This window comes from Tympanuchus pallidicinctus, unplaced genomic scaffold (assembly GCF_026119805.1).
Source record: "Tympanuchus pallidicinctus isolate F22 unplaced genomic scaffold, pur_lepc_1.0 scaffold16, whole genome shotgun sequence".
NCBI classification, from domain to species: Eukaryota; Metazoa; Chordata; class Aves; order Galliformes; family Phasianidae; genus Tympanuchus; species Tympanuchus pallidicinctus.
This window is the reverse complement of record NW_026294679.1, coordinates 3,468,188-3,489,644: the sequence shown is the minus strand read 5'-3', so window position 1 is coordinate 3,489,644 and position 21,457 is coordinate 3,468,188. Positions and strand designations below refer to the sequence as shown.

At 44.4% G+C, this 21,457-nt stretch overlaps 1 long non-coding RNA gene across 1 annotated transcript; it reads right to left on the bottom strand.

Annotated features, from left to right (window-relative positions):
• Nucleotides 1-4,712: 4,712 nt before the first annotated feature.
• Nucleotides 4,713-12,566, bottom strand: LOC128077545 (uncharacterized). The gene is made up of 3 exons (XR_008205045.1): nt 12,421-12,566; nt 8,670-8,741; nt 4,713-5,010 (listed from the first exon to the last, which is right to left on the bottom strand). It is a non-coding gene; the product is annotated as an uncharacterized LOC128077545 (long non-coding RNA).
• Between the last annotated feature and the right edge of the window lie 8,891 nt (nt 12,567-21,457).

The following is a 21,457-nucleotide window of genomic DNA, read 5'->3' as shown; positions in this document are numbered from 1 at the left end:
TGTTTTTCAGGGCTAAGAAATGTGCCTATGTAAAAGCTCTCAGAGATATTGCTCTATGGACTCTGTAATTCGTTGTAACTCCCAGCCCTAATAACGACAAGCTGATTTTTCATATTTTCTAAAATTGGCAAGCTAATATTTCTTGAATCAGTCAGAAAGGAAATACTGCTCTGTCCTCTGCTTATCCTTTCTTCATCAACAAATGCAATTACAAAAACATATTTCCTCAGCTCAGAGCGTCAGGGCTCTGTCAGAGTCATTTTCCCATCTTCCAGAAGTAAATCTGAATCTGATTACACCAGGGAAATGTAATCTGATTCACCTCCCACCGCTGATGCCCTAACTTCTCTTTCTACCTATCTCAAAGCTGAAATACAGATGAAAAGCAAAGATATTCTTACAAGCCTGAAACAGAAGGATATTCATACAGAGGAGAAAAAATAGTGACACCCAGGGATCCAAGCATCAGCTCCAGAAGTGAACAGCAATTTGCTTATCAAAGGATCTGGTGTGGGCCATCTACTGCCATTATTTAATCGGCCCAGAGGATTACCTGTGCTGGGAGACAGCCATGCATAAGTGGAGATCATATGTACAGGAATCATGATGTGTTGTACAAGAAAAGCAGTATTCCAGAGCCAAAAAACAGTAAGCCCTTCCCCTGCAAAGGTTATGGATGGCTTTAACTCCAAAGCCCTGTGTGCCTTGGTTGCAATAATTGATGTTAGAGCTTCACAGGCCAGATCAATAATTAATGGTGAGTTTGCTAGTCAACCGCAGCAGAAGCTAAATCCGTTTGTACTGTGTCACAGGCCTCGTGTGCTTTTAAAGAGATGAGCAGAAATTGGCAGGATGCTTTACAAAAGGTTCAGAAGGGAGCTGGATATTGTGATAACAGCTTAATTTCATTTAAGCCACTTAATCATGATACTACAAGCAGAACGGCTCATCTGAGGAGTGGTGCACGATGGATCCTGCCAGTGGGCTTTGTGCTGGTACAGGTACAGTGCTGGGCTTCTCCAGCCCATCACTCTGCTCATCCATTAAATGCCTCTTTCCGGATGTGTCAAAACCACTGCTGATTTTTTTGTAACCAATGATTGGATGAGAGGTAACGGCCTCAAGTTGCACCACAAGAAGTCCGAGTTGGATATAAGTCAGGAATACTCATCAGGCTGTGGTACAGCTGCCCAGGGAGGTGGTCACCATCCCTGGAGGTGTTCCAGATCCATGGAGATGTGACGCTGAGGGATGTGGGCATAGCAGGGGTGGGCTGGGGGATCTGAGAGGTCTTCTCCAATCTTCTGGGCATAAAGGAACGGAGAGCAAATCCCCAGGCGTTCATGCAGGAGAACTGCCTTGCTCCTGCTGCATGCAAGCAGGTCAGGATTTGACTAATTTATTACTATACAAGTTACTGCAGTGATAAGGTAATGTGACAAATGCATTATTAACAGTAGCCCATGGTTAATTCATCATACTGTGGTACTGCTGCTGGCATATTCTGCTCCGGGGGCCGCTTTGTGGGGAATACTGACCCACCATTCTGTGACAGCAGTGGATAAAAAATGATGACAGTCTGCCCCATCAGACAGGGGACAGCCTCCAGATGCTCACATTTTCACCATGCCTATCTGTAGCCAGAGCAATAAGAGAAAAGTGTTTCTAATGATCTGTGCAGGAATTTGCACTTGTTGCTGGAATATTTTTCAACATAGCCAAAGGTTAATATATGCACTGCTGAGCCCCTTATTAGTTCTTCCTCTCTTGAGTACTACACCTTTTTTCTATTAGCATCACTCTTATCCATTTCTCACAGTAGTTAGCACGCCCCTCATATTTTTGGGCAATTCCCCACATTTAGAGCACATGCTTTCTGCCCTCCAAATGGATACCTGCAGGTTCTGCTCAGTCTTCTATATGAGTCTGGGCTGACTTCCTGGCCTCTACTTCCCACTGTTTTCCATGGACTTTCTATGCAAAACATCCCCACGCAGGGATGCTGGCCAGCCCCTCTACAGAGGCAACGTGGTGCCACATGATGCTACAAGGGAAGCCTGGAGGCACGCATTGAAACAAACAATGGGGAAAACAATCTTGATTTCAAGCTTCGAAGCAAAATGTTTGGAGCAGATTGGGAAAACTGGCCTTTTCTTTTGTGTTTTTCTGAGTTGTCCCTATGCCATCCTAAAAAGGCTAAAAAGGAATAAAACCAACCAATCTGCCTCAACTCCAGACCCAGGATTTTTAATAGCAGCAACACATCAGAAATGCTTGTGATTCCCCAGAAACCCTCATGCCTTGTTGTTGTCTTTCATTTCACCCTGACAAGAGATGAATGAGAGCCCCTGGTTTTCTTTTCCCAAGATAAGACTGGATTTCTCTAAACAAGGAAGAAGTCCAGGTCAAGGAAGAGGGAACAGTCTGTGCATGGAAAATCCCCATCAGCTGGCTGCCCTAGAGGTGAGGAACCAAAGGGCTTTTTCCTTGCCAGGAATGCTCAACTGCTTTGAAAAGACCAGCTGAAAACTCTCCAAAACAGAGGGTTGTTTTTTTTTTTTCCTCCTCATGGGAAAAGAAGTTACATTCTCTTAATCTTACAAAAGACAAAACCATACATTTTCATAACTGAAATTTGGATGTATTTTCCATGTTTGTTCTGTGTTACAACTCAACAGAAACTGCAGCAGTGACAACAGAGCAGCAAGGTCCTAGGTTGCTGCAAGGGAGGATTTACTAAAATACAACAGCAGTAGACACAGAAACAATGGGGGAAGGGAAGCTGCTTACCTTTACAAGACCTCAAGTAGGCAGGGATCTCCCAGAAGATCACCTCACCTCCACTGCCAACCCTTAAATGAGATCTGGGAAGGGGTGGATCCTGGCTCCAGCCCTTCAGATCACTCAGCTGCATTGCATGCACCTGAGCTCCTCTTGGTTGGCCCTCCTTTCCCACCAGGTACTCAATCGCTGCTTCAAGCTGTGACAGCATTTCTGCTACAAATGTCCCACAAACTGGTTCCCATTTAATTCCCTCTTGTTATTTCCTAGCCAGCAAAAGAGCTGATTTCTGATCTCTGTATCGCAAGGGTGGGTGATGGTGCTTTGGTGGGAAGCATTTGCACAAGGAGCCCACTGGAACATCCTGCCCCACACAACCAGGGCAGGTATCATGGGACTGGCTCCCATCCTTGCTCCAAGTCAGGCTGTTAGCAGCCAGAAAATGCAATTCTTTGTTCTGCTGTTTCCCTAAACTACCTTAAGGCAAAAATCCTTCAGCAAGAACGTCAGCCAGGCACTAATGATATTTCATCCCATCTGAGCAATCCTGTTCCCAAACACATAGCCTGGAAGTCTCTCAGTAGCAGTTCTGGATGGAGCTGTGCACCAGCAGCCAAGTATGGTCCTTCTCCTTCCGCTCCTCCCTTGGAGCATGGGATATATTCAAACACATTATGACAAACTCAGCACATACACAAAGTTAAAATCATCACAATAACAAAGGGGATGTGGGAGGGAGCCACCATATCCTAGGAAAACTCTTCCAAGTTCATGCACATAAAAACAGCACTTTTTGCTCTTCAAGGCGTGACTGACAAAAATGCAAGGAGCTGAAGCTGGGAAAATATTTTGCACTTACTAAAGGGTGGCAGCTCTTCCATACATATATATATATATATAAATTTTTTTTTCTGGGCCTGCTCTATATAAAACAAACTATAAAAATCATTTTTCTTCCCTTTCTCATCAAAACCAGAATTCTGACTAAACTGCAGCAATAAAAATGAGGTAAAACTGCACCTTGCCCAAAAACTGGAGGTGAAAATAATGTCAAGCTAATCAGCACACGCACTTATTTCAGCTCCACATATTTTTCTGAGTTTTAATGGTGGGCAAGGTGAAGGTATTTATTTGAGGAGATGATGCTGCCACTTTGCCTTGGCTGACATCTAAGAAATTGCATGTAATTACTGGAAAAACATAAGATGGGAAGGGACTCTTCTGCTACTGATTGAAAATGACTTTATTTTTCTTTTTACCCCTTCTATGCTGCATAAATCTCTTCCTATCCTCACACTATTTGCCACAAAAGGAGTTTATCACTTAGCTTGTGATGTTTCTTTCCCCAGGTGCAGCCAAGCAGACTCATTCTGCACTTCAGCCCCTAAAGGACCCAGGATTTGGAAAATGTGGTGGGATGAGCACTGGCTGTGTGTGCTGGGGTGAATGTCCCCAGTTCTGCAGTGGCAGCTGTGCCATGAGAAAGCAGGTATGCTGGTCCTACTAGGAGAGGCTTCAGACAGCAAATTGCTCTGCTGGGCTCAGGTACCTGAAAATAGGGTGTTGTGAGGCAGGGGTCAGCCTCTGCTCCCTGGTAACAGTGTGAGAGGTGATGGCATCAAGCTGAGCCAGTGGAGGTTCAGGTCAGATATTAGAAAAAATGTCTTCTCTGAAAGAGAGGAGGTGCATTGGCACAGCTGCCCAGAGAACAGTCACCATCCTGAAGATGTTCCAGAGCCATGGGGATGTGGCACTGAGGGACATGGACAGTGGGCAGGGGGGGGTTGAGCTGGGGATCTTAGTGTTTTTTTCCAGTATTTGTGATTCTGTTGATCACTGGATGGAATCTGTGTTAACAAGTGACCCTCAAAATAATGCAATTTCTCCTTTTTGCTTCTCCTTTTGCTTTGTTCCACATCCGCCCCCTCCACTCAGCTTCCTCCTTTTGCTGCATTTTATTTCAGCTTTTTTTTGTGACACCAGTAGCCTTAATGAAATATGCAAAGGCATGAAATTCTCAGGGCAGCACGAGTTCAGGCAGCTCTGCATCAGGGCTGGGAAAGGTCAGGACCTCCTGTATGATGGGCAGACGCGGGGACATGCAGAAACCTCTCCTCATCCAAACAGGGCAGCTGCAAAACACTGCAACAAATCCCACCGAGTGCTCCCGAGGACCCCAGACACTGCAAATTGGGAACAGGGAGACACTTCAGCAAATTGGAGAGATTGCTGAAATAGAAAGAAGAGGGAGACTGTTTTCGAGTGGGAGATTGTTATTTTTGTCAAGTGTTTACCAAAACGCAGGACGGAATATCATTTCAAAAAGTCAGCCAACCCTAACATTTCTCAAGGCTCACCGAGCGCAAGTGGGATGGGAAATAATTTTTCCTCTGTATTAGAAGTGGATACAGACTGCCTGACTTTATTGGGCAAATTAATTACACGCTAACCCAAGTCAGATTAGGTAACTGCATTTTCCATTTTTCAGCAGCAGGTGGATATCAGCCAGGTATTTGCAGGTGGATGTCAGATATTTGAAAACATCCCCACTCTTCCATAAGCTTCCAAATGGACATCTTGGCTCTGAAAATCTGAAGGAGGAATAGCTTAAATGCAAGCAGCAAGCACCAGTTTCTCCACGTGCTGTCCTTCTGGGCCATGTGAACTGCAGGTACAGCAGTGGAAGACATTTTCTGTTAGCAGCCTAACAGGATCACTGCTCTGTAGTACCAGATACATGCCCTGAGCACCAGTACTTGCCATAACTGGTCCATATTGCAGAGTTTTGTTCAATAACTTGCTGCTTGGAGCAACATCTCTATTTGCAATGTGGAAAGGAGCGGTCACGCAAACACAGACTCATTGGAAGGGACCACTAAAGGTCATCTGGTTCAACTGCAATAAGCAGGGACATCAACAACTCCCTGTGCATCCTGAGGGATCAGTGGTGCCATCAGAGCAGCTTGGATGATATTGCCACGTCCTACTCGTGTGCATCTGGCAACCCACCCTAAATTTATCCTGATATTCTCTCTCATGTGCTGTCTGTTTTCACTCTACCTGGAAGAGAACTACTCTAGGTCATGAGCTCCTATGTTGCAGCCATAACATATGGGCTCAAAAAAAAACACCTGGCATCTGGTGTGGGAAATTCAAGAAATGAGCCACAGTGACACAGCTTGCTAAAAGCTGCAAGGAGATCACTTCAGTTCACTGCTGTTTTCATACCACTGTGACAGGAGAGGCTAATTAAGGACACTTTGATGATCCAGTCATTGTTCTGTGAACTCTGAGACAATGTAGGCTGAAAACGAGGGCCAAGAGCAAATTCTTTCCGAGGAAGCTGAGCAGGCTGAGAATGAATTAGATGTGCAGGGCCTTTCTAAACTGGGGGCTGACATAACTGCCCCTTGCATAGGCCCTGTCCTTTCCAGGATTCAGAAATCACTGCAGCCACCTTTTGGCAGCTTGCAGTCCTCCTCCCTGTGCCTCAGCTGCTCAAGCAGCAGAAAATGGAAGACTTTGATTTTCTGCTCGAACACCACAGAGATTATCAGCTCACATAGAGAGTAATCCCCTTCTAAATGTGTCTGGTTTTGGCATAGGTCCTCCAGTGGACATTTAGGGCAGCTCCCTTTGGAGTTGGTGGCAGCCAGGCACTTGGATGCCTCTGTGGTATCCAGGTCCTTTGAGAGCAAGGATTCACTTCTAAAAGAAAATCACAGAATCATATGGGTTAGAATGGCCCTCCAGGAATCATCAAGTCCGACCCAGAAAAGGACATTCAAACAATAAAAATCTGGCTGACTTCTTTATTCAGCCACCAAAGCCAGCTGCTCCCTTTACCACGAGATCCTCCCAAATGAGCCTTGGAAGGTCCATCTGTAAGAAGCAAACCAGACTACGTGCCATTACAGAAATGCCATCTCGCATGGGAACAAAGTAAGTGCTGGGAGTGCATGCAGACACCAGGGCTTTTGCTAAATTCAGTTCACCAGAAGTTCCTGAACTAGACTGCAGGGTTACTTTCTTACAGATTTCATTCATATCAGCATTTTCAGCCTCTAGTTAGCAATTTCCATTTTACATAGAAGCCATCTCTTTTGCTTAGGCCCAGCAATAAAGTCACAGTTTGCATAATGTTTTTTCAAGCAATATTTAGGCACTGAAGGCAGAAAGCAGTGCTTTTACCCAGCTGAGAGATTTTTACTATCCTTAATCACATTTCAGAACATTGATTTTAAGAAAACAAATAAAATGATAATATAAATTGATAATATATAAGATTCAGCATAAAACAAGTCCTATATTAAATCTAGACTCAGGTTGATGAGGTGGAATGGTTTTGGAAGTGAACTTAAAGATACCTGGATCCAACCCTCTTCTGTGCACAGGCTAAGATATATGCCTATTATTAAAAGGTTGATGAATTAGAACTTTTTTTTTTCATAGAATCACAGAATGGCCTGAGTTGAAAAGGACCACGAGGATCATTCAGTTTCAACCCCCCGTCACAGGTAGGGTTGCCAACTACCAGACCAGGCTCCCCAGAGCCACATCCAGCCTTTGAGATGAAATCAGACTTTGACTCACTGGGATGCTGCATAACTTCCTGCCTTTCTTCCAGTTGATGAGAGGCAACTTAGAGAGATGCAGCTGCACCTTTAACCTCTGGCACTGCAGCTGGATCCCAATTAACTGTCATACAGTGCAGGATTAGATGAGATAGAGGGTGGTTTTCTGTCCCAGAAAGAAAAGAAGATAGGCACAAAGAGAAGCCTCCAAGTATTCCTATTACTCATTCAAATGTTGAAATAAGTGCACGGGAAACCACAAATCATGCTAAGGTTTAGTGGGCACGGTGTGGCTTGGTTGGTGGGTAGACTTGAAGACCTGAGAGGTCTTCTCCAACCTTCATGAATATATGAAAATATGCCAGCTGGGCATTGCAATGCACTTGAGACACTCAACTATACCCAGAATGCTTAGGGCCTCATTCCCTGTCAAAAATCTAGTCAAAATTTCTCTCAGAAGAAGGATGATGAGGGAATTCAGATGTGAAACACTGTGCCCTAGCTGTGGAGAGCAATGATGACCAAAAAGAGAATTCCTATAGTGTCGTATCCTGAAAACATAAGGCATCGCTGCTTAACCTCGTTGTTTTATTAGTAAATATGAATGTCAATGAAATGTTAACGTGACATTTTACGGGAATGACTACAATAATTTAATTATGTAAAGATGCTCACTAATTAGAGTCTCTAATTGCAGTGTTATTTGCTTCCTGAGTCCAAAATTATTACTGCCCTTTTGCAATAGTTTCAACTCCAGTGTATCTGCATAGAGCCACTGGGCCCTCAGTGTTCCTCATATGCATTTAATAAAGTGCATCACTTTCACTGACATTAGTGTTTAGTCTGGTTACCGTGTTTGCCATCATCACAGATTCTTGGGTTTGCTCAACAAGTTCCTCCTCCACAAGTAGCTTGAACTAAGGCTCTGCTTGAACTAAGGCTCTACCTTGCTTTTGAAGAAATCTCATAAAGAGGAAATAATCTGACAAAGGTACATGCAAGACAGTGCTTTGGTTATGTTTTATGGCTTAGATTTGGTTATAGTTCATGATTTTGTCCAATTCAATGTGAAATCTCCCTCAAAAAAACAAATCAAAAACAAACCAGTCAGTATCATCTGTGCAAACATATATCCAAAATATGCAATATCTTTGCTTCTCATTAGCCCTGCTTTGCCACCTGTTGCACTAAGTCTTGTTTAAGTGTGTCCTTGCAGATGGTCATGATAGTCTCTATCACTCCAATGGAAGTTCCTGAAGGTGCTATCTTTCTTTTCATAGCTTTCTCTGGTTCTTTTGAGCTCAGGCTTGTTACCTATAAGTCAGATGGTAAAATCTCTTGCAAATTTCTCCTGATCTTCACTTCCAACAGGGAAAGTCTTCATGGCTGATCCAAAAAAATGAAAATTCTGCTCAATTTTTAAAGCCATCCTTGGAACACCTGGAGCTTGATAAACGGTTGTATATTTTTACACTGGCTGCAGCTGCAAATTCAGTATCTGAGGACATGTTTCTACCCATTAAACACTAGTCTGACCTACATATCATACCTGAAGTTCACCATCACAAGTTCCTACTGCAGTCACAGAATGGCCAGGGTTGGAAGGAACATCAAAGATCATGAAATCTCCAACCCCCCTGCCACATGCAGGGCCACCAACCTCCCACTTAATACCAGCCCAGGCTGCCCAGGGCCCCATCCAACCTGGCCTTGAACACCTCCAGGGATGGACGGGGCATCACAGCCTCTCTGGGCAGCTGTTCCAGCACCTCACCACTCTCACAGTAAAGAACTTCCCCCTGACATCCAACCTCAATCTGCCTTTCCTATGTCAGTCAATGACCCATGTGACTATGAGGCCATTTGCCTTTTCCCATAAATGCCAAATTTATGCCAGCCAAGCATTGGGTTAGGAGCACCATCCCAAGAACAAAAAACTTATGCTGCATTCACTTTAGCAAATAGATACATGGGAGAGCCTCTCCATAGCTCAGAAGACATCTAGGCTAGGCCACCATCTCTGCTCCACAACCTTGTTCTCATTTGTTTTCCCATTTTGTTCATGTCCTTTCAAGTGGAAATGACTAATTTGTTCCAAAGGATGCTGGTGGAGAGCAACTTATTTACGTCCCTGCACAGCTGGCCAGAACCTGGGCAGGAAACACAGGTGATTTATCTGCAGATGTCTGCAAGCTCCAAAGATGGGCTTCCTGCACAGCACTGTAGCACACACTGCTGAGCCAGGGGAAATAGCTTCTCCTTATTTTATTTCCTCTTCTTCTCCACTCTTTCATTTTTGTGAGTGATTCCAAATGCCTCTCAAAGTGGAGTCGTATTTCTGTTAAATCCATATTCCTCTGGTGCCTAAAGAAGTGCTCTGCCCCTTTTATTGCCAGGCTTACTCTGCATGTCTGTGTTTTCCTACATCTATCCTGCTTAACAGGCTGCACACTCAATCGCTCCCAACCCCAACCTCTGAGATAAATGCAGAGGTTACGTTGCACAGCAACGTTATCTCAGTACTGATGACTTTGGTACACCCCATAAATCTTAAAAGTATTCCTAAAAGCATTAACTGATTATATATTGCATGCATCTATTGTTACCAGAGCCTCATAGGGATGAAATTAAAGGTTTTTTTCTTGTGTGAGAAACAGGCAGAGCTAATAAAACTCTTCTTATTCATTTCTCCTTCCATGTTTTCCTCCCCAGCAGCACATCACACTACTTGAAATGAGCTTATATCCATCCTTCTGGCATAACCCTGAATTGTTAAGACAAGTCCTGTAGTGCACACCTCCAGAGGCCGACCAATTCACAGCAGAGTTTAACACTTCCAAACACTACATATTATCACTGATGTAAGGGGAAAAAGAAGCAAAGTGACTTAAGCCATCACTTTCTGGTCCTGAGGGACCACAGATGCTGTTTTTCCTCCCTTGATGTACCACATGAAGCCCTTCACAACTCCTGTGCTGCCCTGTGTCCACCTGTGCACATAGCAGACAAAGCCAGCAGTGGCATTCATCACAGTGCTTGGTTGCTTGCCTTCATGCACACAGCCTTATCACTGCAGCTCCAGGTGTTTGTCCTTTAGACTCTTCCTTGTAGGGACACAGGTTGTTTTTCCCATCCTCCATCTCAGCCAATCCATTTGTAACTCTGAGGACACAACCACCTTCTCTTTCACACCCCTGAAGACTTTGCAACAGCCTGGCTGCTACTCCACATTGGGAAGCATCCCATCACATACTCTCTATCCCTTATTTTCAGATCTATGACCATCCTACTTCCCTCTCTATACCCGCATCATTCACACCGGGCATTTTGCTGCAGGTGGGTGGGTAGGAGGACACAGGTCTGATTTGCACTGATGTTTGTAGAGGTCATCAGAGCCTCCTCTAGCAACAGAATCCAAAAGCAGCCAGCATACACGTCAAGTGGCTGCTGCTTTCAAGTGGGTGAGGAGCAAACCAAATTTTTAATAGGTCTGTCACAGCAAACGTTGAGTTTTAATTGCACTGGATAAGTCTGCCAGGTTGTCTTGGCAGGAGCTTATCCACAAGGAGGGTACCTAAGTGACTGTGTCATGTTGTGTTGGTTGAAGTGCTTTGAAGTGGTCACAGAAGTCCCCTGTGGCAATTTACAGAATGTTGTGTTATTCTTAGGGGGGAAAATAAGGAATTTTTGAGGAAAATCATCAAACAGTGCTTTGGATCTCAGGACCGGTGAGCTGATATCAGGGCCCACAGAGAAGCATGTTTGAATAGTGCCAACAACACTGTTAAGCCAGGTAACAAAGGTTATAGAATAGATGAGGGATGTTATTTTGCTAAATGCAGGTCTATGGATCCCCAAAGGGGGAAAAAAGGAAGAGGGAGGCCAGCAGCAGGCAGTGTACCTAATGTTAATGCTTCAGTACATGTTGTTGCTTGCCTCTGCCAAAAGCAATCTTTCACAGTGGGAAAACACAGCAAAAGACAGGAAATATCCAGCACAAACAGAGGCCAAATATCTCCAATTTACATCCCCAGCTGGTTTCCGACCATTTCTATGGACATAAATCAAGCAAGTGGAAAAGCACTGATAGTGGACCTGTGTCTCTCCTTTTTTTCTTACTGGTCCCTTTGCAGTCCTGGGTCTGCAGCAAAGGCTGCAGAGCTGCACAGGACCAAGCCAGGTCCCTGTCCTCCCTTCCTCCATCCTCTGATTGGAGCCCTGAGCACCACTTCTCATCCATTGCGATCACCAACACCCAAGCTAATTATAGTCTTATCTGAAAAAACAAGGGATTTGTGCCTGACCTTCTCTGGGCAGCAAAGGTACACAAGTAAATCTCTGCAGATCACTCCAAATTCATTTGAACAGGTGCAGCCCAACCTGATGCTCAAACTCTGCTGAGCCCTCAATGACAGACACTTCCTGCCCAATGCCCCCAGCTCTCGTGATGCCTCTCTCAGGATGTCATACGGACACTCAGCACATCACCCTGGACAGGAACAAACAGGAGCAAACACTTGAATGCAATTTCCCCCCCACACAAAATCACAGAATATCCCAAGTTGGCAGGGTGCCATGAGGACCATCAAATCCAATTCCCAGCTCCACACAGGGCTACCCAAACCTTATGTGTGGGAATGGTGCCCCAACAGTCCCTGAGCTCTGGCAGCCTGGGCTGTGCCCCTGCCCTGGAAAGCTATTCCATGCCCATCACCCTCTGTTGCAGAACCCTTTTCTGCTCTCCAACTTGATCTCCCCATCACAGCTTCTTCGCACTCCAAAAACAAGCAGAAAGAGTTTCTTTAACCAGAAGATCAACACGTGCAATTGCTTTCTTCAGTGCTACCTCCCACATGTGAATTTTTCCCATTGTCCTTGGCACATGCCAAAATATTTCCTCTTGCCACAGCATCTGGCTTCCCAGCCAGACATCCATCCATCAGTTGTGCTGTTGACTCTTTCTACTCCACTTCTACATCTAAAGCCATGGAGTTGCTTCAGCCCCATGCACTCTTCTCCATCCTCACCTTTCAGCATCTTTGAACACTTTCCCAAGAATACTTACTTGCATAATTGTCTCCTCTTATGTGAGGAAGGTTCTGGATTAAAGCTGCCAGTTCATTCAGTGGCATGCCTAGGACACAGCTGAGTGCTTCCCCATATGCACACCATGTATCTCCCTGATGAATAGTGTTTGCTCTAAGAGCAACTGGTTTTTGGTTGCTTTGGATAAAGCCTGTGCCTTCCACCCTAAAGCACTTTTGCTGTAAAAAAAAAAAAAAAAAAAATTTAGAGTGAGGTATCAGAGGATATGTATTAATTTGGTTGGCTCTAATTATCCAGTGTTGAAATAGCCTGGTCTGCACTGAAAGATTACTTAAATGCAAACTTGCTCACAACCCTGTGCAACACATCTCAGACAGGGCAGACAATAAAACTACTTGCAAAAATCCCTACAATAGTTCATTGAAACAATTAAGGACTAGTAGGATCAGACACAGTGATTTTTTTTTATTATTTTTTTAAGTGTTTTTAATAAACTTAGTGTAAAACCAGACTCCAGGTGGCTATAAATCAACATATGGTTACAGAGTCAGCTCTGACAGATGAGAATAGCCCTTATGTCCATTTGAGAAATTGTTGTAGACAATGCTGGAAAGAGAGAAAAGGAAGAAAAGTGCTTCAATCACATTGAAGCCCTGCTATCTGCCCCACAGTTCAAGGGCTGGCGCTGAAGGAAAGCTGTCCTGCTGCTGAGCACTGCAGAGGCCACCAGGGAAAGCCAATTCCCCCTCAATCCTGATTGGAATGGGCACCAGCAGCCAGAAAGTAGCTGGATTTGTGACACCAGCAACATGGGAGTCCGACACAGCACTGCCAAGACAAAATCTGCAGTCGGTAAGGAAAAATATCCCCAGCTGAGTGCTTCTATAGACACCAGCAGATGTGGTGTTCTGCAGTTGATGCACTGATGGCTCTGGGCAGCCTGCTGTGGTGGTTGGTGACCCTGCACATAGCAGGGGGTTGAAACTAGATGGTCATTGTGGTCCTTTTCAACTCAGGCTATTCTCACCATCCCTGCTGCAAGGTGCAGAGTTACAAAGCACCCAAGGAACTCTGATACTTAGAAGGTATGAGGTCAGAGGGAAAGAGAAATGCCCAATGATTCTCAAATTTGGCCCAAACCCTCTGAGGAGGAGAGCACAAAACCCAGTCTTCCCTGGGAGAAAAGGAATGCTGAGGGCACACAGTGTCCAGACAGCTTCAGAGGGGAAGGAGATTCAAAGCATCTTCTCCAGCCTTGTGTTGTGCAAACAACAGGGTGTGTTGCTAAACACTCAGCTCCCACCTCCAGCTTAAAGCCTGACATCTGTATAATTGGTATTTCTACTGATGGCAACAAAAACACTGATTCACACAGGAACTCATGCAGAATACACTGAATAAAGCACCCAAAGCCAAGCTAAGAAAACCAGATTAGCTACAGAGCATGCAGGGTGCAGGCTGTGGTGGTGTTTCCCCTAGATCACATCATCCAGAAGTGCAAATGCTTTCATTGGTGTAGGGGTGAGAGTTGAGGCCAATGTTCAGCAGATTGTGGATAAGCTGTGCCTACTTCTCCACTTTAAGGCTGCACAAGCACAGTTTTGGCCACAATCTGGAGCATGTGTGAATGGAGGACCTGAGTTACTTAAAAACCTCTGTATTTGTTGCTAGAACTCTAAGTCATCTATGTCCTGCAAAGCAGCACAGTTTTACAAAGCCACCCAACTGTTCCACACTGCAATCTTTTTTTTCATTCTCACTCTACAGCAAGACAGAAACCAAATATTTTTTCGTCATACTATATGGCTAAGAGTTACCACACCTTGGAAATTAAGCTTTGTGTTACAATGTCAATGTTACTTCAAGTATACAGGAGGAGATTATACAGTCTCAAAAGATCATCTAGAGAAAGAATTGTTTTTAAAACACATAAAAGCCAACAGATAGCACTATTCATCATCTTCACACCAGCAAAGCCATCAGCTTCATCTTTGTGCAGAGACCAGCCCCATCATCAGTCATGTAATTTACAGTGAGAAATAGATAAAGATTTTGTTCTGTGACAATTACAGTTATAAAGACCAAGAAAGAAATCATTTGACGAGCTGCCAGCTCAGGGATTACAGATTTGATGTGTGGTTTCAGCCACCTCAGGGCATTAGCAGTGATATTCCACCCCCCCCCAACACTGTAGATTGAAGAGTATTGATGAGAGAGTCGAGATCAGAGAACAGCAGCTCTAACCATTACTCTGCCCCTGCCTATTTACTACTACATTAATCTTTCCTTGACCTACTAAATCCCATTTTCTTGGGCTTTTTTTTCTGGGGAGATGTAGGAAAGGAGCTGAATGTATATCTGATCAGCCAGCACCCTAAAATGCTCCACCGCCAAGCCCAACAGTGTAGCACAAGAAATACGTCCCTTGGAAACGTAGAAAACAAGCTTTCCACCAGCACTTAGCAGTCCACGATTTGCTTTTCCATGGTAGTACTTCCATCAAGAGATTTTACTAAAGCTGTATAACATGATGGAAAGCAATGATAGCAGAGCAGCAAAGCCCTAGGCTGCAACAAGACTTGCTCAAATGCAACAACCATGGGCGCAGAAACAAAGGAAAGAAACTGCCTACCTTCAGAACACCTCAAGTACACAGGGATCTCCAGCAAAATACTCTCACCTCCACTCTCAACCTTAAATGAGGTCTGAGAAGGGATGGATCCTGGCTCCAGCCCTTCTGATCACTCAGCTGCATTGCATGCACCTGAGCTGCCCTGGGTTGGCCCTGCCTTCCACCAGGTGCTCCATCACTGCTTCAGGCCGTGACAGCATTTCCACTTTGCCAAGCTACCATATTTTATTATCATTCTAAAGACAGAAAAAAAAGGTCCTGCATGGACTGAGCTCATTTAAGTAGGTGGGTATGTGGTCATTGATTTTGTTAAGGTCAGGAATGCACCTGATCATATCTACCCTATACCACATTAACCCATGTAAAAACCTGAGTGAGAAACTCAAAAATTGGCACAGACTTATATGAGATTGGGCTTGGAAGTCTGGCACTGCGTGCCCAGAGCTGCTGTCTGCTCTCTTCAGCTCTCATAAAATGCGCATGTCTGCCTCGAAGGCCTTGAGATGGTCAGCAAAGGGTACCAAAAATGCATGAGGGCTGCTCCAAAAGTAATGCCTCCTATGTTACCATGTTGGCCCAAGACATCAAAGTTTGATGTTTGGTGGTGTTGGCAGTTGAGCTTGAGAATTCCATCAATATTCCCCTGGAATATTCTCTTGGAGCCATTTAAAGAAAACATGGGTGATAAATCCTTTCGGATAGCAAGCTCTATGGTGCCCAGGGCACTCAGGCTTATATGCCTCTGTATTTGTCACAAAGCACATTTGTCTGATCAGTTTGTGGGGGGTCGATAAGTCATTACCTTTCAGTAGCAAGCAGAGGGAGGTGTCTGCCTTTGTGGTAACGTACTGACATGACTTCAGTCTAAGAAAATTCCTGGGAGTCACAGCCTGGGCTCAGGGTGGTGGTAAGGCAGAGGCTCTGCAGCAGTTTCATTCATACAAATCACTGTCGCTTTTGGAAGGTGTGATCTAAACAAAGTGATGTTGGAAGGGAAATGGTTATGCAGAGTTTCAGAACAATAAAGCAAAGCACTTTGAAGGCAATCTAAGCAATGTGCTGTGCTGCGCTTTGCATCTCAGCTGAGAGCTTCAAGCACCTTGAGAAGTGATTTCAAGCTTATACATTATTCATCTGCAATATCTGTCTTCTAAAATATAATGGTTAGGGAGAACAACAATCAGTGCTCGTTCACCACAGCCAGGCCATCTAACTTAACAAGGAGCAGCCTGTAATTTCAGTGCACAAGAGCATTTCAGACATCTCTCTTCCTTCTCATGCTCTCACCAAAGTGCAGTGAACTGTGACAAAATCAGGCTGCTTGTGCATATCCTTTCTCTTCAGCTTCCTCAGAACAGTGGCTTGTTTCAGTGCTGCAATTTTTGTTGGCCTTTGTGAGCTGAAGTGTCTGAAGTCAGAGCATTTGTAGTCAAGGTTATAACGATAGCAAAAACTCAATTTCTGATACTAAATATCATTGTGTATGGAAATAATGGAAAACATATTTAGGACGTACTATTTCTGTTGCTCAGTTTGGTGATTTTCAGATACAAGTTCAAATTGTATTTTATTAGCTAGACCCATTGCTTGCAGCACAGATGTGAGCGTGTGCCATGACAGCTCAGGAGGAATCACAGCCAGGGGCTGCCAGACGAAATCTCACACAAGCAAATACTCATTTTTCCTCTTTCCTAACTGGAATAAAGAAAATCTTGCACAAACTCACCTGAAGGGATGATAAACCCAGATGAGGCAAATTGGGTTGGCCAGTGTGTTGGGGGCTTTTGTTTGTCTGATGTTAACAGTGAACACTGGCATTGGCTTATAGAGTTAGCTTCCATGTGTGGCAATAAGTGAGATACTGCTTGGGGACAGTATTTCCCTGTTCTGCTCTTAGATTCCTCACAAAGACATAGATGTGAGCATCAAAGTGCCCCTCAGATCTTCAGGCACAGAGATATATTACCTGTGCCACAGTGGCTATTAAGATGGATTGCAAGAGGAAGGCATAAAATAAGATTTTGACAGCAAGGGAGACAATGAGATGAAAAAGAAACTTTGATTCTCTCCACTACATGTAGATTATTTTCTAAGTTCTAAACTATGGCTGAGTCTGGAAAACACAAATTGGACAGCACAAAAGAAGGCAAATACATTGGATCTACTTGTAGAGGAGCACTGCTCCCTAAACACTGCATTCCTCCACCCTGCAATTTATCCCTCGTGGTCACTGTAATCTGCGTGTACAGCACTTTAAAATTCATCCCAGTGTGTCAGTGAGAAGAGCTGGATGTGGCTGTGATGCTCAGTGAATCTCAGCTGGGATACATCCCCACATCCCCTCAGCATTACAGTGAGCAGGAGCAATTAATGATCTGCCCAACTGCTTCTTACAGTCAGTCAGACTGGAAGTCTGGCGTGTCCTCAGCATGGGCTCATTGTTTTATTGATATTGTTATCATTGATTCCACCTGCTGGGCACTGTTGCATAAATCTGTGCAAGTGTTATGTACAGATGCAAAAAAGTCATGCCTATTTCTGGAGGTTGGCCATCCCTTAAAGGGAGACTAAGCTAAGAACTTCCCAATAAACTAACCAAATGAAATTATCTTTTCAGTACATTTATTTCAATGCATTCCCTGGGATTTTCTCTGCCCTCGTGTGACTGCTTCAGACCTGCACTGGCTGGTAACAAAGAGTGCTGGCACCACTCCTTCACACAGCTGCTTGTGCAGTACTGATGATAGTCTGCATTACATATCAAATATGAATTAAAGCTACTCAATGAAATCATAGAATCATCTAGGTTTGAAAAAGTTCTTCAAGGTCACCAGATCCAACGAGCAAAATGACCTATCAAGTCATAGAATCATGGAATCATAGAATGGCTTAGGTTAGAAGGGATCTTAAAGGTCATCCAGTCTCACCCCTTGATGTGGGCTGGGTGCTGCCCACAAGCTCAGGCTGCCCAGAGCCCATCTTTGTCCCTGCTGTGCTTTAGCCCTGTGCTCTCCTGGAACCACAGCAGCCTCCAAAACATCTCCACCAGCTCATATTTGCAAAGGTTCCTTGTCCAGACCCCAGCAACACGATGGGGAACCATTGGGAAAGTGAAGTGGGCATTGAGAACCCCAGTGCAGAAAGCAACCCACCCTACCGAGGTGTGGAGGTGTGAGCAGCGGGTTCAGGCAGCTACCAGGAAAACCATTTGTGTTCTAAATGTACTGGAACATCTAGCAGCTCTCGGAAAAAAAACTGAAAAGTTCCAGTAGAAAAAATGTTAGCAAGAGGCATCCAGCAGAAACTTGCGGACGAGTTCCTGCCAACCAGTAAACCACCACGCAAACTTTACAAACTGGTCATTTTCCTGTACAAAAGTATGAAGGAGAGAGCTGCAGAAGTTCGGGCAGCAAGTGCTTCTCCTGCATAGAGCCCTGTGAGCGAGCTGCTAACGTGTCACCTTCCATAACTGACTCAACACAAGGGAAAATGCAGGAAAATGGATTTTTATCAGTGTCCTACTTATGAATAAAGGTGAAGCCAGACAACATGAAAAACAGTTTCACAGCTGTTTCAGTTTCTTTGTAAATAAAGTGAGCGTCATGTAAAAACAGCTGTGAAAGTGATTTTATTGAGTGGCTGGGCACAAATATCATGTAACGTATCCTTTAATTATTCTGCAATTTAGTAGATGTTGCTAACAAATAACACATGGCAGCGGGATACTTATGGCTCCTGCTGGTAGCTATACAGAGGGAGATTTGTGACATGGTGAAACGACCAGGTCTGGGCTTTGGTATGTCGTGTTCTGCAGACTTGGAGGCATCCCTCCCTCACTGCCATGTCTGTGATTTGCATTTGCTTCCACAGAAGTTGTCAGAGAAACATAGAACTTAATCACAGATCGGGTTGGAAGGGATCTCAAAGTCTAACCAGTTCCAGCCCCCTGCCATGGGGGTATACCCACTAAAGAACAAAACCCACGTGCTGAGCTTGGCAGAGAAACCAAACCTTGGTTTCTGCATCCCTGGAGGTAGTTCAAGCAATGCAACAGGCTGCCCTGGGGAGCAGTGGAGTCCCCATCCCTGGGGGTGTTTGACTGATGAGTGGACGTGGCACGAAAGGTTATGGTTTATTGATGGGACTTGGAAGGTCAGGTTGATGGTTGGATTGGTAGTCTTGAAGGTCCTTTCCATCTAGATGATTCTACAGTTCCATGCACGTGCACTGTCTCTCTCATCACGTAGTACAGACACATCCCACAGTGAGTGAGTGACACAAGGGACTCCAAGTATCATGCAGATCAGTCGTATCCATCCTGTTTTTAAAGAGCTCTACAGTACTTTTGCCCTTGGAGATGAAGGGTCATGAGATTTATGAGTCTTATTTACATCTATGTCATCTTGATGCTAAAAGTCTGGAAGTGACTGCAATCATTATCTATCCTGACAAAAAGGGAAAATACAAGGCCCTGGAGAAAAAGCTGATGGGAAATTATAAATAAAATTATGAGAAGGGTTCAGTGTGGGACATGCCACGTTGGATGTCTGGGAACTGGCTGGATTTGCTCGTCTCTTCAGCTCCTGTGAGTTAAGAGGTCTCATCTGTATGTGACTCCCTGCAAAGCAGGAATACTTGGGCAGAGTTATGTTAACAGCTATCTGCAAATCACAGTTCTGTTTTCCTCTGGAATACAGGTTACACCATGGTGAAACTCTGCTTCTGACAGGAACAGATCTGCAGGAATTAAGTAGTCGTTGATTTATTCTTCAAGAACTTAAGAGACTGTAGGGGACATGCAAGCACAAGTTGATGTTGCCACTAGTTTGGAGCCAAAAAATATATATATTAAAAAAAGAAGCTACATGACACTGAGCAGCTGGGCCAGCATATCTGTGGTGAATCCCATTATACATTCTGCACTGTGAACCTCAATCTTTCATCTTCCAATCTCTAAATGGTCAACATTTTTCCAATCCAACTATTTTCATAGCTATTTTTGTCTGGATTTCAAAAGCAGTTGTGTCACTGGTCTGCAGCTGTTCCCATCACCCATAGGGTCCCACTGTTCACCCCAAGCTGCCCCATGATCCACCAGCATCACTCTGCTCCCAGCCCAATTGCACTCCAACCCTGAGCAGCAAAAGTGGGTTTTGCAGAGATCAAGAACAACTGGCAGATCTTGATTGGGAATAAGCCCTCTTTTATCTAGAAAAACTAAAATGAAAATGATTGCAAAATGTTTTTATTGCTTTCCCAGAGGAGATGGTTAAGGAGCCCAAAAGCAAAGGCTGCTGTACTGATTGAATTTTTGGACTTTTTCCTGAAAATCCTCAGCTTCTTTAGACAGCAGGAGGTCTTTGCCTATTTTTTAAACCATTTTGATTAGAAGTAGCAGCAAATATATTTGCATAATTTTCACATCCAAAATATCCTGACTGTGTCTAATTACCCACTGTGTTAGACAGCAGACAGACACGCAGCACAGACAGCCTATGAACAAGGAGATTCACAGCCCAGTGCTGGGCCATAGCAAATAGCACTTGACAGGCCAAAGTGTTCCTTCTTTCTTTTTTTTCCATGCACTGAGACATACAGCCTCTTTCAGGCACCAGGAGAACAAGGAAACACTATGCAGAGGCCCAGGGCTAGAAACCAAAGCCAAGGCTTCTCACTGCAGAGCAGACTTCATGTCTTACGTTAGGCAACTCAGCATCTCCCTTCCCTCATTACCTATTTGTGAGATGGCAAATATCCCTCCTTTTCAGGACAGGGTTTAGAAGAGAGAACTGCAAGGCACTGCAGTAAGAAATTCCTATAAGCATTTAACAGAATAACACTGGCAGTCTTTTATCACCAGCATGCTATGAAACACAAGCCCCCAGGACTGGGTGAACTGGATATTCAATGCAGTCATTTCCAAATCAAAGCAGTAAAGATTTTGATTTCTTGTATTAACACTCAGTATTTCGAAGGTCAAATATGTTTGTCCATTGAGTTGGCCAACTTTGCTACCCCTGATAACACCACTGTCTGTAACTGCAGTCTCCTGCCCTGCTGTCAGGTGCTCAGTGTGACTTCACTGCCTTCAACCATAAAACCAGGGCTGCTGCTCACATCCAGTTCTCCATGATAAGCTGAACTACCAAGAGTAAAATGCAGGCTGTAAAACCTCCAGCTCCTGGAAGGCTGTAATGTGCAATAATCCAACAGCTTCTTCTGGCCAGTAATAAAAATGGAGCAGATGGGGCTTTTTATCAGCTATATCACCAATCCAGCACTATGAGCCATCAGCCCCTCAGGACCAAGCACTCATAGCACTGATGCCACCTATAGCCTCCTCTTCCCTGCAGTACAGTCTGCTGGCCCAAGGCCATGCATCCAAGAGAAATGCATTAAAAGCAAGTTACGATGTCCAGGACAC